We start from the raw sequence: 7,009 nt of genomic DNA, 5'->3' as shown, positions 1-7,009 counted from the left end.
GACGGCTGTGTTGAGAATAAATTAGTAGGAAGGCCAGTTAGGAAACCAGCACAGTAACCCAGAGTGGTTCTCCCTGCCCTCTGACAGTTGAAACATGTGGCCTAGATTTCCAGTGGCAGAGATCTGTAGTTTGGGGACCTGTTTGGTCTCCTCAATGGACTGTTCCTCTGGTGGAGGCTTCACAATATTGCTTCTATCTTTTTTTTTTTTATATTATGGTTTCTTTTTTGTTATGGTTTTATTATGGTTTTTTATGTGGCATCTTAGCTCCCCAACCAGGGATCAAACCCACACCCCCTGCATTGGAAGGCAAAGTCTTAACCCATGGACCACCAGGAAAGCCCCTGGCTGAGGCTTTAATGTATGGATTCAAACAGTTCAAAAATAACTTAAACAGAGTTCCAGTTGCAATCTGCTTCCTTTTTCTCAGTGTCACCCAGATCTTCAAGTTGCCCTCTTCACTTGCAACCAGGTTGTTTCCAAGTTTTGCTAGTCCAAACAGTGTCGGAATGAGTCATTTAACAAATAGGTGACTGTATCTGTAAGATTAATAACTGAGATTCTGGATAATGGGAAACATGACTTCATAATTCTAATATTCCCATGTTCTTTTCGATAGAAATCATAGCAATTTACATTCAGCTGGTTTTTCAGGATGTGTATTACCTTATATGGGCTTCTCTTGTGGCTCAGCTGGTAAAGAATCCGCCTGCAATGTGGGAGACCTGTGTTCGATCCCTGGGTTGGGAAGATCCCCTGGAGAAGGGAAAGGCTACCCACTTCAGTATTCTGGCCTGGAGAATTCCATAGACTGTATAGTTCATGGGGTTGCAAAAAGTCGGACACAACTGAGTCACTTTCATTTTGACCACATGGACCTTTGTCAGCAGTTCAAGTGGAATAACCTTCTTTCCCACCCCTTCCCTTGCCACCGCCCCTCCTCCTCCCCACATCTCTCTCCTCGCCATCCACCCGGGTCTGGGACCCGGGAGGCCCCTCTTGTTGAAAGAGCGGCCGCCTACTGAGGTGAAGGTGGCTCTCCTCTCGAGTAGCCAAGTCAGGGCTTGGGGGGCGGTGGGGAGGGGGCAGGTAAGAGGATGAGCTCCCCCACACCGAGAGCGGGGGAAGAGCCTGCAGTACCCGAGGACCATCTGCTGAGCTGTAGAGAGCGAGTAGCAGGCAGGCAGCGAGAAGGCGGCCCCAGGGAGCGCGAGCTGCGCCTGGGCCTAGAGGAGAGCTAGCTGGGGCTGCGCTTCAAGGACCTCACCAAGGAGATGATGGTGACCACGAGCGGCAGGAGGGTGTTCCAGGTACTGGAGGTGAACGTGTCCGGCCTGGACCCCAATGCCGTGTACTCCTTCCTGCTGGACTTCCAACCGCTTGAAGTACCTGAACCAAGAGTGGGTACCACGGGGCAAGCCTGAGCCGCAGACGCCCAGCTGAGTCTACATCCACCCTGACTTGCCCAGCTTCGGAGCACACTGGTTGAAGGTGCCTGTCTCCTTCAGCAAAGTCAAGCTCACCAACAAGCTCAATGGAGGGGACTGGATCGTGTTAAACACTGCTTCCCAGGAGACCCAGTTCATGGCAGTGAGCACTTACCAAAATGAGGAGCTAGCAGCTCTTAAAATTTAATACAGTCCATTTGCAAAAGCTTTCCTTGATGCAAAGGAAAGAAGCGATCACAAAGACACAATGGAAAAACCTGGAGCCAGCAGCCATCTGAATGCTGGCTGATTCCTGGAACCAGCACCCTGTGTCACCTGCCACCCCCACCCTCAGTTCAGCGCCCTTGTCTCACAGCCTTCCACGCACGGCTGTGAAACGTACCTGGCCCTGGGGAACCACCATCCAGGAGACCCCTACCCCAGCCCTTATGCAGCAGAACAATTCTCGAAACCTTTCTGACAATTCATCTGCATGTCCATACTCCAACCCATGACAACTGTCCAGCCTTGGAATGCATGCCCACACCAGCATGCTCCCCATGGGCCCCAATGCTGGTCCTCCTATGGACTCCAGCCGGTACACCAGCCTGTGGTCTGTGAACAATGGCATGGTCACCCTGGGCACCCAGGTGGCAGGAATGCCCAGAGGGCTGAAAGCCCAGTTCTTTTCTAGGCTTCTCTGCTCACTCTGCCTCCCTCACCCACCTGGTCCCAGCACCCTCCTCCTTGGGGTCCCCACGAAGGGGCTGCCACAGCCAAAGACATTGCCGACAGCCGGTAGGATGCCCCAGCCCACCTCCTGGACTTGTGGATGCCCGTGTTGGCTCCGGCGATGTGAACCAGAGCCTGCGTCTTAAAGGATGCAATGACCCTGCTGTGGCAGCAAGTGTTCATTTGGTTGGCAGTCTCACGGGGCGAGAAAAGGAAACGAGGCCTGTTAACCCTCCCTTTAAATAAGAGGAAGATACATCTGCTGCTGTTTACCTCACTTCATCCTTGGCGGCTGCAGTGCTATCCTGGGTCCTTTATGTGCTGAGGTGAATTCCGGTGTGAAAGCAATGCGGGTGGCCTCACTCACCAGGATTCACAGGAGCAGTGACTTGCTAGCATCCAGAAACTCTGTTTTGCTTACAACACATACAAGACTCTGGCTTATCAGAATTTGTAAACTCCCCTGGTCATACTCCAGTGAGATAAGAAAAACACACTTTTAATTCTCCTCCCTGTGGCTTTCGAGTAGTTTTCAGATTCCTTTTGTGGCAAGGATCATAGTCAGAGTTCAGCTGTGAGAGAATTAAATCATAGTTGGGGACAGCAGATTGTAGTTGAAATGACAGTGTCCAGCCCTGTCCACTAGAATGTGTTTAATCTGACCATATGTAGCTAATCTTTTGTATTGTTAAACCTACGACTGTTCGTATTTTTCTTTTGACAAACTAGCCAATCAGCAGAAAGCATCTTCTGTAAAATAAAACCAATGCAAAAAAAAAAAAAAAAGTTAAATGGATTATCCTTTTTTCTGAATTTCCAGCAGTTTCTTATATTCTATATTCTATATTATAGATATAATATATTCTATATTATATTATTTTAAAATTTTATCTAGTTTTATTTTCGGCTGTGCTAGGTCCTGCTTCCTGTGCAGGCTTTTCTCTAGTTTCGGAGAGCAGGGGCTAGTCTTCATGGCAGGCATGGGCTTCTCTTGTTGCAGAGCACAGGCTGTAGGCTGCATAGGCTTCAGTAGTTGCAACGTGTAGGCTCGGTAGTGGAGACTTCCCAGTGGCTCAGTAGTCATGGTGCATGGACGAAGTTGCTCCATGGCATGTGGAATCTTCCTGGATCAGGGATCACCCATGTCTTCTGCCTTGGCAGGCAGATTCTTTACCACTGAGCCACCAGGGAAGCCCAGACCATCTACATATTAATTTGCTTCATGACTGGACCGTGACTTTTTCAACTTTTAGATTGTTTTTCCTTTACCTTTTTCACATTTAATATATACAGAGGATATGTGACCCATAATATAAACAAATGAACCTGTCACTTAACCCCCAAATTAGAGCATTACCAACAACCTGCATGTATATATTACCACTCCCCTACTCCATTTCTCTCTCTGTGTACGTCTGTGTGTGTGTTAGTCATTCACTCCAGTCTGAGTCTTTGCAACTCATGGATTATAGCCTGCCAAACTCCTCTGTCCATGGAATTCGCCAGGCAAGAATACTGGAGTGGGCTGCCAATCCCTTCTCCAGGAGATCTTCCCAACCCAGGGATGGAACCTGGTCCCTACACTGAAGGCAGATTCTTTACCATCTGAAGCACCAGGAAAGCTCTTCCATTCACTTCTGCCTCAACCAAAAAGAAATCACTATCCTGAAATTTGTATTTTATCGTAGTTTTGGTTTTGTTCACAGTATTTTTCCATATAATTTCTGATTGGCTCTTGCACAATTGGTGTATATTCTCTGTTACTTGGAATCTATTCCATTTTTTCTTGAGCTCACCAATTTTCAAATCTCATTTAGACCATTGTTTTCTTGGATCATTATTTATCCTATAGTTTTTTTTTATTTTCCTGGAGTTTCTGAATGCTCTTTTTGACTTATGTTTGTTGCCTTTATCACATAATAAAGTTTTCCCAAACCCTTAACCTTGAACTATCATTTGATTTAGCTTATGAAGTCTCCTTTTTTTCCTACAGCCCATCATCCTATAATCTTTTGCCATCCTGCTAAAATTCCAACATGTTGCTTTTGAGATCTTCAGGAAAGTTAGGATCCTAGGATTCCTCTTCATTGCTCTCCTGGGTTAAAGTCACAGATTCTAGGATGTCATGTTTTACATTTTCTTGTTTGCTAGAATTCTTACTTTAGGGAGCTTTCTTTAAAAGTATACAGGGCCAGATAGTAAGATCTCTGTCACAACTTCCTCTTTTTTTACTTAACAACCTTTTAAAATATAAAAATCATTCTCAGTTCAATTGCTGACTGTTCATCTAACATGCAGCAGTGCTAATTCTGATGCCAATTTGATTTGTTTTTTCCATGAGAGGTGATGTGTTTTTTCCTCTTTCAGGGTTGGGGTTGCTGGTGCAGGGCACAGTTTGTGGGGGTATCCCAACCAGAGATTGAATCCAGGTCACAACAGTGAAAGCAGTGAATCCTAACCACTAGACCACCAGGGAATTCCCATGTAGACCCATTTGACTTAAAGATTTGTATCTTTCCTTTAGCTCTTTCTCTGACTACTTCTTAGATAATGTCTTTGATGCCACCCACTCTGTTCTTTCACTAAATCTCCTTCTTACTCAAAAGTAAAACCTGTCAAGTCAAAATTTTGTGTTTCGTAGGTATTTTTACCAGGATTGTTAATCTTGGTAGTACACTTCCTGTAGTAGACTTTATCCAAATATCTGAGAATTCTTTCTTAACCTCTAACTGGAAGGAAGCAGAAGAGTTGCCTTGGAGCTCTGGGTGTCACCAGGATTTGTCATCTGACAAATACTCTAAGGTGTATCTTTATCGTGAAAGTTGGATCATAAAGAAGGCTGAGCACTGTAGAATTGATGCTTTCAAACTGTGGTGCTGGAGAAGACTCTTGAGAGTCCCTCGGACAGCAAGGACATCAAATCAGTCAATCCTAAAGGAAATCAGCCCTGAATATTCATTGGAAGGTCTGATGCTGAAGCTGAAGCTCCAATACTTTGGATGTGAAGAACCAACTCATTGGAAAAGACCCTAATTCTGGAAAAGATTGAAGGCAGGAGAAGGGGGCAATAGAGGATGAGATGGTTGGATGGCATCATTGATTCAATGGACGTGAGTTTGAGCAAATTCCAGGAGACAGGGAAGCCTGGTATGCTGTAGTCCATGGGGTTTCAAAGAGTCGGACACAACTGAGCGGCTGAACAACAATGAACAACAACAAATACTCCCAGGTGTCTCTTTATTGTTGAGGTCTCTGAATTCCCAAGGGCTTCATTCAGAGGTGCCAGTGTTTCCAGATCCACAAATACTCTGTATCTGCAGAAAAGAATCTTCCTTTTATTGTTTGTCTTTCCTAGGAGTGTGTTGGCTAATTGTAGGTCACTTTAAAAGCATTAAGAAACAAAATTGTTCACTGCTTGTTGTAGAGACACAGCTTAGGTTAGTTTTCCTGTTTTCAGGCCCCCTTCTCATGCTTGCCCTCTGTCTTACCTGCTGCTTCAGAGTCTGAAGCATTTCACAGTTTCAGGCAAGCCGCTCCTCCTGCACAGTAGCAACCCTGGGTATAGTGTCAGCAATCTTTTGTTCCTCCCTGGGTCACCGTACTTCTTCCATCTGCTCTAATCAGTCCAGAAATTTGTTGAAACATACCTCACAGATTCCTCCCTGCCCCGTTGTATTTATATTCCAAATATCATTTTAGTCATTTACTATTTAGTATAGTCTTAAAGGTTGCTGTTGTTCAGTCGATAAGTCATATCCGACTCTTTGTGACCCCATGGACTACAACACGCCAGGCTTCCCTATCCTTCACCATCTCCTGGAGTCTGTTCAAACTCATGTCCATTGAGTTGGTAATGCCATCCAACTACCTCATCCTCTGTTGCCTGCTTCTTCTCTCGCCCTCAATCTTTCCCAGCATCAGTCTTTTCCAATGAGTCAGTTCTTTGCAGCAGGTGGCCAAAGCTTCAGCATCAGTCTTTCCAATGAATATGCAGAGTTGGTTTCCTTTAGCATAGACTGGTTTGATGTCCTTGCTGTCAAAGGGACTCTCAAGAGTCTTCTCTAGCACCACAATTCGAAAGCATCAGTTGTAGTCTTAAAGGAAAAAGAAGGTAAACATTTGTAGTTGGTAACTCTGTTTGCTTTTACTTTAGGGTGAAACACTGTCAACTCTTGCCTGTACGACTTCAATAACCTCTTCATTGGCCAGCCTCCATCCATACTGTACTGCTGCCATTCATTTTCTATGCAGTAAGCAGGATGAACTTTTGGAAATACAAGTCTGATTGCCAGATTATATCACATGTCTTAGAGAAGGCATCTAATATGGAGGCCTCAAGAGACTGTCCTACTGGAAATCATATCACTGCAGCCGCCGTCTGTAATGGATGTGGTCATGGTGTCAAACAGCCAGACCCATGCTACTCACAAGAGCCAGCCCATGAGCAGGGCTTCTGTCTCCCCAAGGTCTCAGTCCTGGTCTAGACCTCTGAGTCACAGATCTAAAAATAAGTTTTGGGGCTGAGAGCTAGCAGGGCAGGAGCACACCTCTGGTTCTGTGGCTAGCTGGTGTTTGGCAGGAGTGAGTCCACGTCCAGCACTGCTACAGCTCCAAACAGCCTGGAGGTCTGGCTCAACACTGGGAAGGACTAGGTGTTGGAGCCGCTCAAAACCTGGCACTGGGTTTATCTGTAGCTGTGTATGATCAGAATCTCAGGGCTGTCCTCTGCAAGTATCTAAAGGGCTTCTTGACAGAGCAAGAAATGCCAACCTTGTCCAAATTTACTATAACCACTCCTGGGTATATTCCTGGGTCAGATGCCTCTCAGTGTCTGATTGCCAGGACTGTCT

At 45.7% G+C, this 7,009-nt stretch overlaps 1 pseudogene; it reads left to right on the top strand.

Annotated features, from left to right (window-relative positions):
- The first annotated feature begins 883 nt into the window (after positions 1–883).
- Positions 884–2,931, top strand: LOC120872634 (annotated as a pseudogene).
- Positions 2,932–7,009: the final 4,078 nt, after the last annotated feature.

The sequence above is a fragment of the Oryx dammah genome, unplaced genomic scaffold, assembly GCF_014754425.2.
Source record: "Oryx dammah isolate SB20612 unplaced genomic scaffold, SCBI_Odam_1.1 HiC_scaffold_13, whole genome shotgun sequence".
Taxonomy (NCBI): domain Eukaryota; kingdom Metazoa; phylum Chordata; class Mammalia; order Artiodactyla; family Bovidae; genus Oryx; species Oryx dammah.
The sequence above is the reverse complement of the archived record's forward strand: the minus strand, read 5'-3'. Positions and strand labels throughout refer to the sequence as shown.